General features: G+C 42.0%; 1 protein-coding gene and 1 long non-coding RNA gene across 4 annotated transcripts in view; one reads left to right on the top strand and one right to left on the bottom strand.

Moving 5' to 3' along the window:
* The window catches only part of ZNF646 (zinc finger protein 646), a 202,114-nt gene that overhangs the window by 117,307 nt on the left and 71,133 nt on the right, over nucleotides 1-13,674 (top strand). The gene's annotated exons all lie outside the window — the stretch shown is intronic.
* LOC147703679 (uncharacterized) lies at nucleotides 8,966-13,295 on the bottom strand. The gene is made up of 2 exons (XR_015297596.1): nucleotides 11,255-13,295; nucleotides 8,966-11,155 (listed from the first exon to the last, which is right to left on the bottom strand). It is a non-coding gene; the product is annotated as an uncharacterized LOC147703679 (long non-coding RNA).

Genomic DNA, 13,674 nt, shown 5'->3' with positions numbered 1-13,674 from the left:
GTGGTCTTTATTACAGTTTATTGCGGTTGTAAAGCTTTTATTCGGCATTTTGCCATAAAGCCAGCATAAAAATACATTTTTAACATAATTCATAAAAACAAAATTACATCTATTTAGGAAAATACAGTGCAAATGAATGTACAGTCCCCATACAGATCCAATTGTTTACAATTCACATTAGATTGTTTGAAATTCAGAAGAGAAACATTACATTTTACATTTAAGGGAATTTACAGACCTCATATTAAAAACAGTTGAGTAAAATTTATAAATAATTAAAAGCCAGAATTAAAAGAACTTAGTATCTATGTTTTAAAACCATACTTTTTTCTTATCAAGCAGATACTGAGAAGGAATCGACTGACTCCAAAAATTATCAGGCTAATAGTCGATGATCTAAGTAATCTTTCCGCCTCTTTATATGAACGTATACCCAAATTTTTACAAAGGGGTTTAATCCATTTTGTACGTTGAGCTTTATACAATGGACAAAAAAAAGGATATGTGCCTCATCTTCCCTTTGCTTCAGGTCACACAGTTTGCAAAATGTATCATTTCTGTTAGGATTAGAATTTCCCCACCGGGAAGTATTGGCGTTTATTTGTAGAACCCCGTACCTAAATTGAAGATACATAGTTTTAGCCAGAGGTGGTTCCACTTCATCCATAAATTGCTCAAATATGGGGATATCCTTAAATTGCAAAAACTTAATTGTTAGTGAACCTGTGACATGATCATGTATATTAGTGTTCATATAATACCAGAAAGCAGATTTTACCTGATCTTTACAGTTAGGTTGCATAGATGTTGGGTTTTTCCAGAAGTGTGAGAGACCCAATTTAGTAAGCCATGCAGATATATGTCTCAGCCACTTGATTGAGTTGTAAGTGTCCAATTCCATGATTTCCAACAATCCCGCTCTATAGTCTGCGAGTTCCGGGGTGGACCATATTCTTACCCAGTAAATCAGTGGCCTCAACCAACATAGATAGTCTGTACGTTTTAAGTTTATATCTAGAAAAACGGGTACTAAAGGTGTTCGTATTGGTAGCCTTAACAACCGCCTGCAGAACATATTCTCCACAATATGAAATGTTTGATTAGCATAAGGCCCCCAGATCTCGGCACCATATAGGGCCGCAGATTGTGCTTTAGCTTTAAACACTTCAATCGCAGGAGTTATGGCTTTTGAAGTACTCCTTCCATGGATTTTTAAAATGGGGAGGGAGTTCTGTTTTAGTATCAATCTACTTTTTTCTAGCTGATTTAACCAGGACAATTTACTATCAAACCTGATGCCCAGGTAATCAAATGATTCCACGTATTCAAGTTTTGTGTTGTTTAGAGCCAGATTTTTCTTAAAAGATTTTGGAGGGTTAATGGCCATGTATTTAGTTTTACTTGAATTAATTTCTAGCCCCTTCTTTTCGCAATAACTATCAAATTGATTTATTAAGTTTTGTAAGCCTTTGGGAGTTTGGGATATTAAAATTGTATCGTCTGCGAAAAGCAGCGCTGTAATTACTTCATTGCATAATTTAGGGGAATCATGGTTACACTGTGCCAAAAAAGGGGGGATATCATTTACAAATAAAGAAAAAAGGGTCGGGGCCAGCACGCACCCTTGTTGTACCCCCCGTCTAACTGGGATGGCTTGGGTGAGTTCACCATTTCTTCCCCATCTTATTTTTGCAAAATTGTCTGTATAAAGTTTTATAAGGTTAGACAGCAATTCTTCCGGGACGCCCATTTGCCCTATGGTATTCCATAACAGTGAGCGGGGGACGAGATCAAACGCTGAGCGTAGATCCATGAATGCTACGTATATACTGCACTTCTTTATTTGGATATACTTCCAACAAATACACATGGACCTATGTACCTGATCTACAGTACTTGTCCTAATTCTAAAACCTGCTTGATATTTTGAGAGGATTTTAGTTTCCTCTACCCAATCTAAAAGGCGGTTTAAAATATGTCTGGCAAAGATTTTTTGTAATATATCTATTAAACTTATAGGTCTGTAATTACCAGGATTGTAACGGTCTCCTTTTTTGTAAATGGTTACTATTTCCGCCCCCTTCCATGATTCGGGGATCGGAGTACCAAGCAAAATGGAATTGCACAAAAAGTTTATGTAGGGGCACCATACTTCAATGTTGTGAGTAAATAGGTCGCCTGGTAATTTATCAGGTCCTGGCGCCTTACCTGCCTTAACTGCCTTTATAGCACACAATGTCTCTTCAGTGGTGAATTTTTCCAGATTAGAATGGGAAAGACGGGATCCGATGCAGGTGTCCTCTAAGGGCATCTCAGTTGCATCATATAGTTTTGAAAAATGGTCATACCAGATTTTTTCATCTAGAAAGAAATCTCTATTGGAGCTCCCTGTTTTATTGTTTTTTGTTATTAGGCTCCAAAAGGTGCATTGATCATGCTTCCTGGCAGCATTTAAAAGGTCTTCCCAGATTGAATCGTCCCACTCTTTTTTCGCTCTAGAGAGGAGGTTATTATATTCAATTCTGCACTCTTTTACCTTCTTTTGGTCTTTAGATTTTACGGCTTTAATTAAATTACCTTTGGCTAGACGACACTGTTTGTTGTACCACGGTGTCTCCAGTTCCAATTGCCGTTTAATATTACTATCCCTGTTGCTACAAGTTTTACTCAAAAGGGGGATTAGCTCTTCTACTAATTGATAGTGCATTTTAAGCACTTCGTGGGATCCCATGGTCAACTTATTGTATGAGGAGACAGTGTTTGTGAAGATATTATAGATACCTATAAGTGTATCCTCTTTTGCCAGAATATGCGGCCATTTTATGGCTTTCCTATTATTAGAAACTTCAACCTCACCCACCTCGTTGTTTGATTCCATTCCACTGTCTAATGAAAGGAACGGTTTGGGTAGTAGCCCTACCTGAAGGGGGAAATGATCGCTTTCTGGTCTATTCACAACAGAAAAGGTCAACAACAAATGCCACAAGTTAGTGGTGATCAATACAAAATCAATAAGTGACTTAGAGTTCCCTTTATTATAGGTGTAGTTAGATGGCTTATCCGGGTCCAGTCTACCATTACAGGCTCTTAGATTGTGAGATACCGTCAGCTCATATATCTGCATAACTGCCACCGAGCTTTTAACTGCTTTTACACTGTCTAGGCAAGGTATATCATTGGCCCTATCCTCGTTTTCTAATAAATTTTCTAACCCCAGCACAGGCTCGAACTGACAGTTAAAGTCCCCGCCTATAATTATTTTAGGGTCCTGCTCCAGGGTGTTCAAAAACATGCTTAACTGTTCCACAACCACTGATTCCTTTTTTTGTGGATTAGGTCTATTATAGATGTTTATCAAATAGATGTCCCCAATATCCTTCGTAGTGATCTTCACCCCAAGCAAGTCTTTAGAACCAATATTGCAGGGTGATACAGTAACATTCAAACATACTTTTATCCAAATTAACAAGCCCCCTGAAGGTCTGCCTCTCACAGACGCAATAGCCCCGCAATAGTATGCTTTGTATCCAAGTCTATGCACCATGTAGATTGCCCATGTTTCTTGTAGGAGGATAATATCATACTCTTCCATAAAGGAACTCCAATTCCTATCACATAAGTTTCTAGACAGCCCTGCTATGTTCCATGACAAGATTTTGGTTTACATGGTACTGAGGTGCTGGGGCAATTATTACCTGCACTAGGAATAGATAATATTACCCCTTCGTCAGAATCATCAGAGGTCTCATGTGGAGATGTCAAACCCTGCGGCTCATTAAGTACCTCTAGTAACCTGTCTGTAGTTAGTGCATGGCCGCTATTCATTAATACCTCTCCTTGGTGGTCTTTGGAGGGGCTAGTGGGCAAAGATATGACCTGTTTGATTTCAGAGTTATCAGATGTAGGAGGCATTACACCAGTATTTACAATTGATTTTATACAGGGGTTCCCTTTGTGACTATTAGACAAGGAGGGCGAAGATCCATGTGTGCCACTTTTTCCTTCTTGTCAATTACCCCACCATGACCAATTTTTATCCCCATCCATAATTCCTGGAAACATTCTTCCTACTGGGGTTGGAGGGTCAAAAAAAGAATACCTGTTGTTCATCAGGCCTAACCGAGATGAATCTCTGATCTCTTGGGGCCGCTGCATAGGATAAAAATAACTAAGGTCATAGGTACCAATTCCTAAATGACCACCTCGTTGATTCTGGCTATACACAAGTTGAGCAACAGAGGGGTCCTTGAAATTAACCAGAATACAATCCCCTGCTTTGTCTTTCTGCCTTGTACCCAACCAGCTAATTCTTCGGACTTTGATAACCTGACAATTGACAGAGTATGGCAAGGGTCTGTTTTCTTTAAGCCAAAACAACGTCTTATTTTTCAGCTCATCATAAGACTCCCTTTTATTAGGTTTCAAGGGAGGGACTCCTGTAAGCACAACTACGTACGGTTGGCATCCCGGCGGAAGGTGTGCATTTGGGGTCTTTTTCATTACTGATTTGTCTCTATTATGGTCAGTTACTTTAGCATTATTGTCCGAGCCACAGTTAGTAGAACAAGTAGTAGATTCAATCCCGTCATCAGGCTTGGATGGTACCAGGACTTGAGGGGTAGTGGTTGTGTTGACCAGGTTTACTTTTCGTGGTGCAGGTTTCGGGGGAACAGTCAGCTGGATGCCTCCATTATTTGAGTGTGCCTTGGCAGATTCAGATTGACTTTCCCTTGGATCGTTGTTGAATCTATTCTGGTCTGTCCCATTGTCTCTCCTAGGTCGTCGGGATTGTTGTATTGGTTTAGGGGCTGTGGGGCTAGGTTCCACCCTTGTAGTATCTCCACCAATCTTGGAGTGTAATTTTACCAAGGATTTCAAGGCGAAAAAGTTGTCCAATGAGGTTTGTTCAAATTTGTCTAATCGCTCTGTTAGCCCTTTTAATTTTTCGATAACTGGTGAGAGCAGAGTTGACATGAGTGCTTGCATCTGGTCAAGCAACGGGTTCTCGGCAGGTGAAGTTTTTGGACATTCCGAAATCAGCACTTGACCGAGTATAGCATTATGGTCATCTCCCGCTTGAGAGTTATTTATTTCTGGCCTCATGTTTGTAGCTTCTTGCTCTACGGGTTTACAGGAGGTGCCTCCATTCATATAGTTCCTGCGAATTCTCTTGAGTGTTTTTAATCTGTAAGCTTTTCTCGGGGTAACCACTCTCTTCCTTTTAGCAGCAACTCGACTTTCTTTTGACGACGGTAGTGTAAGGGCTGACCCTGGGGGTGTATCATGCACCAGAATTACAGGTAGTATAGGTGGATCAACTGTTTTGTTGGTCAGACAATTGTTTGTACTAGTACTGCCTTGGATTCTGTTTGTAGGTGCAGGGTCTGGAACGATCTCAAGAGCGCCATTATCATGCCTTAAATCAACAACACAAGGTTGCAAAGGACCAGTTGATACCGATAATAAGGGTTCAGCTGGAGTAGTGTTAACTGGGGATGTAGCATGGACTAGTGATCCTAAAGAGGAGCGTTTATGTGCCAAGTATTCCCGTGATAGTCTGAGTTCTGCCAAGATAATTTCCTTTTCTACTACAGACACTGCGCGGGTGATAAAGTTATCCATCGTGCATATTGTTGAGTTCCCCCCTCGTCTGGAGCTTCTACCTGAACGAGTAGTCATTGGCGAATATGAAGACATGCGTGATTACAATATAATTTTATAACATCCACAGCTAACAGTCGATAGGTTTACCTTAATTGTTAGGGGGTGTAATGGCTGGATTTTCTGTTTAGATGGGATCAGCCCCCAGGGGCCCCTATGACCCAGCCAAAACGTACTCACCTTCCGTCCTCAGGACCACCTATCCAGGCACCTGGTACCTACCTGAGGATAGGGAACTCGCAATATACAAGCTCATATTATCAAAAACACCACTAAATCTATAGGGATACTAAGAATACTCACTGATTACTAGGGATATCCATACCCTACACTACACTTATTCACATCAGTTGGCCTCGCGGTCACCCCGACCCAGACCGTTCTACCCTAGGGCAGATCTGACACACAATCTGGTGCGTCTACACACGGGCCTGCAGAACCCAATGCTCCCTTTTACACGTCAGTGTCCCTCCTGACGCTCTCACTTAGTCTTATACCACAATCCGGTGGCTTTACACGGCAGTATCCCTCCTGCCGTTCTCATTAACGCCGCATGTCAAACGACGACCACATTCCTATGAACACCTATACATATATATATATATTGGGATATTATCTCAGCTGTCTACTCGGGATGAAACTACAATAATAACTTTAGATGTGGGTCCAGATTATTGTGTATTACCTGCTCTTGGCATCAAAGGTCCACTCACTCCCTATTTATGTGATCACCACTCACCTGATTGGGATTACTCATCCATTCATGCGCCTAGCAAACACCTAGAAGTGCCATTTACCTTTAGTGAACAAGAATAGGGACTACACGCCAGTTAGTTATAAACTGGGGACATTTATTACAGTAATATAAACATTTATGCAAATCTAACAAAGACTATAGGTAGAACACACCGCTTGAAAGAGAAAAGATTACACATAACAGGAACACTCCGCTGAAAGGGAAAAGATTAGAAAGTGTAAGTGTAACTAATTCAGACTACCTCACCTATTAGAAGGAAGATTTCTCTCTCTGCCTCTGGTGGGATTAGGGCTCTCTCTGTCTCTCCCTCCTTCACCACATCACCACGCCTCTGGTTCAGTTGCTCCAGCTGACAGCCTTCACTGCTTCCTCCCTCCTCATCTTCAGTAATCGTCTGCCTTCTTTCTCCATTCAAGAACTGCACTCTATTCTGCAGCTCCCAGCAGACATCCTCTCTCTCTCTGCAAGCTATTTGGAGCTCCAAGTTGTTCTGGGCTCCCTGCAGTCCTGTGCTCCAAGCTGGTCTGAGCACCACGCTGAACTGCACACCACTCTGCACTGACTTCCAAAACTGAACTGACTTGCACACAAGCTGGAATGAACACTCCTCCTCTCCTGTAGCTCGCTAATATGGATGCTTGTCCTTTCATGGAAAGCTACGGCCAGTAACCTGCCGCCCACCAAATTCTTGTACCTCCCCGTACCAAGGACACGTTCCCAGCTGGCCAGCCTGAAGTTGTGTCTTCGGAGTGGGGAAAAATACATTCTTTCGATAAGGGCCAGCCTGAACCGGTTCTCTCCAAGCGAACAACAGCCTTAACTATAAACTTCGCCTTTGCCCTGAAAAGCCTCCCTGCTTCCATCAAGATGGAGTCTCTCTAGCTTTAGGCCTGTAGGCATGAAAGGGGTGAAATGCTCCTTAGCTCTGTCAGAATACCTACATAAACCATCTAATATGTCAAAGCCAATAGGCAATAGACAGGTTAAAGTCAAGAATAAAGGCATATTAAGCAGCTATCCTCTTCTAGGTCTGGAAAAAGGGCTTAAAAGGGCCAACACAGGCTAAGAATACCTATACTAGATGCGAGCAGGATTAATGATCTATATCACTGCTAAATAAAGCCAAAAACCCTGCCATAACATTCCACCCTTAGATCCTTATCTTGCGAGCATCTTATAAACAATAACATCTAAATAAACAAACATCAACACAATCTATCAACAAATCAAAACCTAAAAAACTCCCTAAAAACAATGACAACTCAAGAAAATTCCACCTGAAACTCAATTGTAGGGAATAAAAACCTAAAAACAAATCAAAGCACCCTTGACTCGAATGCTGAAACATATCTGAGATTGGATCTGATAACAACAGAAACTAACCAAGGCGTCCTCAAACTAAATGTGCCTCAACTTCTAATGATAACTGGTGAAATCTAATGATGTAGGGACTTATGTGTTGAATAAAAACAGCAAGGGGCCTAAATGGGCCTACTTCGGACAACTTAAGGCTAAATGTGTGTCAACTTCTAATGAGAAAACAAGAAAGGGCCTAAATGAGCCTTACGTACTATAGGCAACTTAAGCTAATGGTGACTCATGAAACTATTGGTGTAGGTGCTAATATGTGAGATGAAAATAACAATAGGCCTAAATGAGGCCTACCTGCTGACATTAGTCAATTTAAGGTGAAATCTGAGAAATGAACATGACAAACTGTTGCAAGGTCTGGATAAACATTAACACATAATCATACTAAAAGACACACCACCCAGAACCATCTAAATTGTAAGGTAACCACTCTTTGATCAATTAAGGTGAAAATGCAAGAACAGTAAAAAAACTACAACCCCAGTCTACAAGATAACTAGTGTAACATCAAGCTTAAATCACACAGTGGAGCACATGTGTGCGCCATCATTCAAAAAAGTCCTTCATTTGGAAAAACTATAATAGGTGACATATTTTTTTTAAAGTGGGGTCTGCTTGTACAAGGGATTATGGATCAAGTCCTTTTACAATCCTGTAACAAATAAAACATGTTTGGGTTTCATTTCTTTTTAAAAGTGGGGCCTGCTTGTCCAAGGGATTATTCAATGTCCAAATTCTTTTATAATACTGTTACAAATAAAACATTTTTTTTTTCTTGTTCTTTAAAAGTGGGGCCTGATTGTCCATGGGATTATTTAATGTCCAAATTCTTCAGTGTAGGCCACCACCCTGCATCCTCGGTACTTCCTCCAATGCGGCCATCCATCACCCGGTCTGGTCTGGTCTGGTCTGGTCTGGTTCCATCATCCAAAACAATAAACTAAAATAATAACATGAAAAATAAAAAGCTAAAACAAATAAAGGGAGTGGGCAGATACACGCACGCACCCCAACTGCAGCAATCCTAGAAACCAGAGAACAAGTATCATTATTCTTGTAAAATAAAATTTTCCATTTAAAAAGCACCCCGGGTGCCTTTCATTATTGAAAAGAAAATATCCTAATTAATTAAAAACATTCAAAATTTAACTTTTAGTAACATTGAGTGGGGCCTAACATACCCTAATCCTAACTAAGCCAGTCCCACCCTTCTGGGCAAGAGTCATGCTACAGTGTGAAAAAAAAATTTGAAATACTGCCAAATGATGACAGCATCAGCAGGGCACTGCAAGCCTCCCAATTTCCATGGTCAGAGAAGCCCAGGCCACCCCGCCCTTAAATAAACAAGCCGTGCGCGGAAGAAAATTGGATTGTAGCCCATCATAACACACTGGGACGTGATCGAAACTTGCAGAATGAAAAAAAAGTTCGTCTGCGCAGACCAGCTGGGCTGCCAAGGTCAAAAAACAAATTCCTTTTGCCTGTTCTCATGGCCTGATTCTCAAACTAACGGAGGCTAATATTAATAAAAAAACAATTCTGTTACAGTGTATTGCCAATTAAAAAAGATCCAATTTTTTTTTTTTTAAAAAGACGTTTGTCCAACTAATTCAACTAAAGGCAAGACATGGAAAATTTGAGCACTTATTTAAAAGGGGCAACTATCTTTTGCACACCAAATTATATACATTCTGCATTTGAGAAACGAATTAACATGGCCCATTTGTCAAAAAGAAATAATTTGTAAAACAGCATAAAATGCATATTCATTTCAACATTGTATTTAAGTTCACATTTATAAAAGCATACATTTTCATTTTACATTTGGGAAAATAATAATGTTACATTTTAAATTTTTTATTCAAAAGCACATGGTTGCCTCACACTAATTAAAAGCACATGTTACCACGCACTGTCGGGCAAGATTTATTATTCTAAACCTATTATTATTGCAACCATCACATTCCTGTCTAGATGGAAACCCCTCACAGAAATAATTAATGAAAACAGCTCGTAGCGTGCACTGTAACGGGCTATCTTTTTAACATTTCACTCATTTTAAAAGAACACAGCTTTCTCCGTAAGGTTGATTTATAACCACATCAATTCCAAGGTGAACCCACACAAATTCGTAGACGCATTTCAAAAGGAATGTGAAATGAACAGAACTCTTCTCAAAACACAAGATGTTACCTTTCCGTCAAGAAACTGACAAAGCACGTAGGCTGACCAAGGAACCAAAAAAAAAAGTCAAAATCAAACCATCAAAAATCCTTAAAATAATTCACTGACTTTTATAGTCAGGTCAGATAACCATGCATGTTGACAGCATGTAAAAAATAAAGGCTGCCATCTCAACTCAAGATATTAACCCTTTGGCAGCTCAAATGGAAACATTTCCCAACGTCCATTTTTACATGGGAAAATCATTAGCACATTTCTCCACGTTTACAAATGACACGTACACATTTTCAAAAACGTTATCCCCAAGCACCCGAGAAAGATCCAGCTCTCTCCTGCCAAACGTAATGAGAACATGCCCTGTCCAAGCCATGACCACATGGCGCTATTCACAAGCCATATTTACAAGACAAGCCTTTCACAAACAACATTTCCAAGGCGCAATGCACAAGGAACACAACTGATTAACAAAAGAACATGCACCTCACAAACCACATTAATATGGCGCTATTCTAAAGCCATATTTACAAGACAGTAAACAAACTCAAAAAACGACACGCTTGTCACAAGGAATATATTCAAAGCACCATTCACAAGCAACACGACAGATCAACATGAGAACATGCACCTCATAAGGCACAATAATATGGCGCTATTCTAAAGCCATATTTACAAGACAAGAAACAAACTCAAAAAACGACACGCTTTTCACAAGGAATATATCCAAAGCACCATTCACAAGCAACACAGCAGATCAACATGAGAACATGCACCTCATAAGGCACATTAGAATGGCGCTATTTACAAGTCATATTTACAAGGAGCTATATTCTAAAAACTCCACAGATCATATTAAAATGAACACATTTCACATTGCACAGCATAAGCAGATGCAGCAAGCAATTTAATGGGCAATTTAAAAGCACTTTTTACACACATTTATACAATTGGACCATCACAAAGATGTAACTGACTTCCTCATGTAATGCCATCCTTCAACTTTGACAGTTTAAACACCAAGATGAAAACCATTCCTTCCACCCTGAATAAACCAAATGCCATGATGTAATACAATCTCCTCACGCTGCAACTGTTCAAGCCAATAGGTCTAACAGGCTACATAAACTGCAACATTACGCCAGATGGAACTAGCGTGCAGGGCATTCCCTCAGAACACATGGGCAACTCTCTTAGCACATGGCCAGGCACACAGGCTTCGTAAACTGTCCGACTACGCCAAAATGTAATTGGCGTTCATGGCACTCACTAACAACACATGGGAACCTCTCTAAGCACATGGCCAGGCACACAGAGTTCGTAAACTGTCCGACTACGCCAAAATGTAATTGGCGTTCAGGGCACTCCTACACAACACATGGGAGACAATCTAAACACATGGCCAGGCACACAGGCTTCGTAAACTGTCCGACTACGCCAAAATGTAATTGGCGTTCAAGGCACTCCCACACAACACATGGGAGACAATCTAAACACATGGCCAGGCACACAGAGTTCGTAAGATGCCGACTACGCCAAAATGTAATGGCTGGATTTTCTGTTTAGATGGGATCAGCCCCCAGGGGCCCCTATGACCCAGCCAAAACGTACTCACCTTCCGTCCTCAGGACCACCTATCCAGGCACCTGGTACCTACCTGAGGATAGGGAACTCGCAATATACAAGCTCATATTATCAAAAACACCACTAAATCTATAGGGATACTAAGAATACTCACTGATTACTAGGGATATCCATACCCTACACTACACTTATTCACATCAGTTGGCCTCGCGGTCACCCCGACCCAGACCGTTCTACCCTAGGGCAGATCTGACACACAATCTGGTGCGTCTACACACGGGCCTGCAGAACCCAATGCTCCCTTTTACACGTCAGTGTCCCTCCTGACGCTCTCACTTAGTCTTATACCACAATCCGGTGGCTTTACACGGCAGTATCCCTCCTGCCGTTCTCATTAACGCCGCATGTCAAACGACGACCACATTCCTATGAACACCTATACATATATATATATATTGGGATATTATCTCAGCTGTCTACTCGGGATGAAACTACAATAATAACTTTAGATGTGGGTCCAGATTATTGTGTATTACCTGCTCTTGGCATCAAAGGTCCACTCACTCCCTATTTATGTGATCACCACTCACCTGATTGGGATTACTCATCCCTTCATGCGCCTAGCAAACACCTAGAAGTGCCATTTACCTTTAGTGAACAAGAATAGGGACTACACGCCAGTTAGTTATAAACTGGGGACATTTATTACAGTAATATAAACATTTATGCAAATCTAACAAAGACTATAGGTAGAACACACCGCTTGAAAGAGAAAAGATTACACATAACAGGAACACTCCGCTGAAAGGGAAAAGATTAGAAAGTGTAAGTGTAACTAATTCAGACTACCTCACCTATTAGAAGGAAGATTTCTCTCTCTGCCTCTGGTGGGATTAGGGCTCTCTCTGTCTCTCCCTCCTTCACCACATCACCACGCCTCTGGTTCAGTTGCTCCAGCTGACAGCCTTCACTGCTTCCTCCCTCCTCATCTTCAGTAATCGTCTGCCTTCTTTCTCCATTCAAGAACTGCACTCTATTCTGCAGCTCCCAGCAGACATCCTCTCTCTCTCTGCAAGCTATTTGGAGCTCCAAGTTGTTCTGGGCTCCCTGCAGTCCTGTGCTCCAAGCTGGTCTGAGCATCACGCTGAACTGCACACCACTCTGCACTGACTTCCAAAACTGAACTGACTTGCACACAAGCTGGAATGAACACTCCTCCTCTCCTGTAGCTCGCTAATATGGATGCTTGTCCTTTCATGGAAAGCTACGGCCAGTAACCTGCCGCCCACCAAATTCTTGTACCTCCCCGTACCAAGGACACGTTCCCAGCTGGCCAGCCTGAAGTTGTGTCTTCGGAGTGGGGAAAAATACATTCTTTCGATAAGGGCCAGCCTGAACCGGTTCTCTCCAAGCGAACAACAGCCTTAACTATAAACTTCGCCTTTGCCCTGAAAAGCCTCCCTGCTTCCATCAAGATGGAGTCTCTCTAGCTTTAGGCCTGTAGGCATGAAAGGGGTGAAATGCTCCTTAGCTCTGTCAGAATACCTACATAAACCATCTAATATGTCAAAGCCAATAGGCAATAGACAGGTTAAAGTCAAGAATAAAGGCATATTAAGCAGCTATCCTCTTCTAGGTCTGGAAAAAGGGCTTAAAAGGGCCAACACAGGCTAAGAATACCTATACTAGATGCGAGCAGGATTAATGATCTATATCACTGCTAAATAAAGCCAAAAACCCTGCCATAACAGGGGGGTAGCCCGTCCCGGCCCCTGCTGGCCCCGGACGGCCACAGACGGCCCGCCCTTTGCCCGGGCTTCGCCCGGCGTCCCGCTTGCGTCCCGCAAGACGGACTCTCCTCTGATCTTGTAGAGTGGCGGTGGGGGCGGGGCACGCAGGGGGGCGCTGACCGATGACTCGTGGTCGTGCAGGGACTCCTGGGATAGCGAGTCCCTGCTGCGCTTACCCCTGTAGCCTCCTCTGTTGTTGGTCTCCCCCGGGCAGCCAGGCAAGTTCGAAGTCGCGTTGGTGGGTCCCCCCACGGGCGAAGCGGCTCCCGCGCAGCGGGAGCGGCGAGCAGTCCACAGGAGTCAGAGACGGTCAGGCAAGTTCCCGCGTCTTCA

Source organism: Lissotriton vulgaris, chromosome 7 (assembly GCF_964263255.1).
Source record: "Lissotriton vulgaris chromosome 7, aLisVul1.2, whole genome shotgun sequence".
Taxonomy (NCBI): domain Eukaryota; kingdom Metazoa; phylum Chordata; class Amphibia; order Caudata; family Salamandridae; genus Lissotriton; species Lissotriton vulgaris.
Note: the sequence above shows the minus strand (reverse complement) of the source record. Positions and strands in the feature narration are given on the sequence as shown.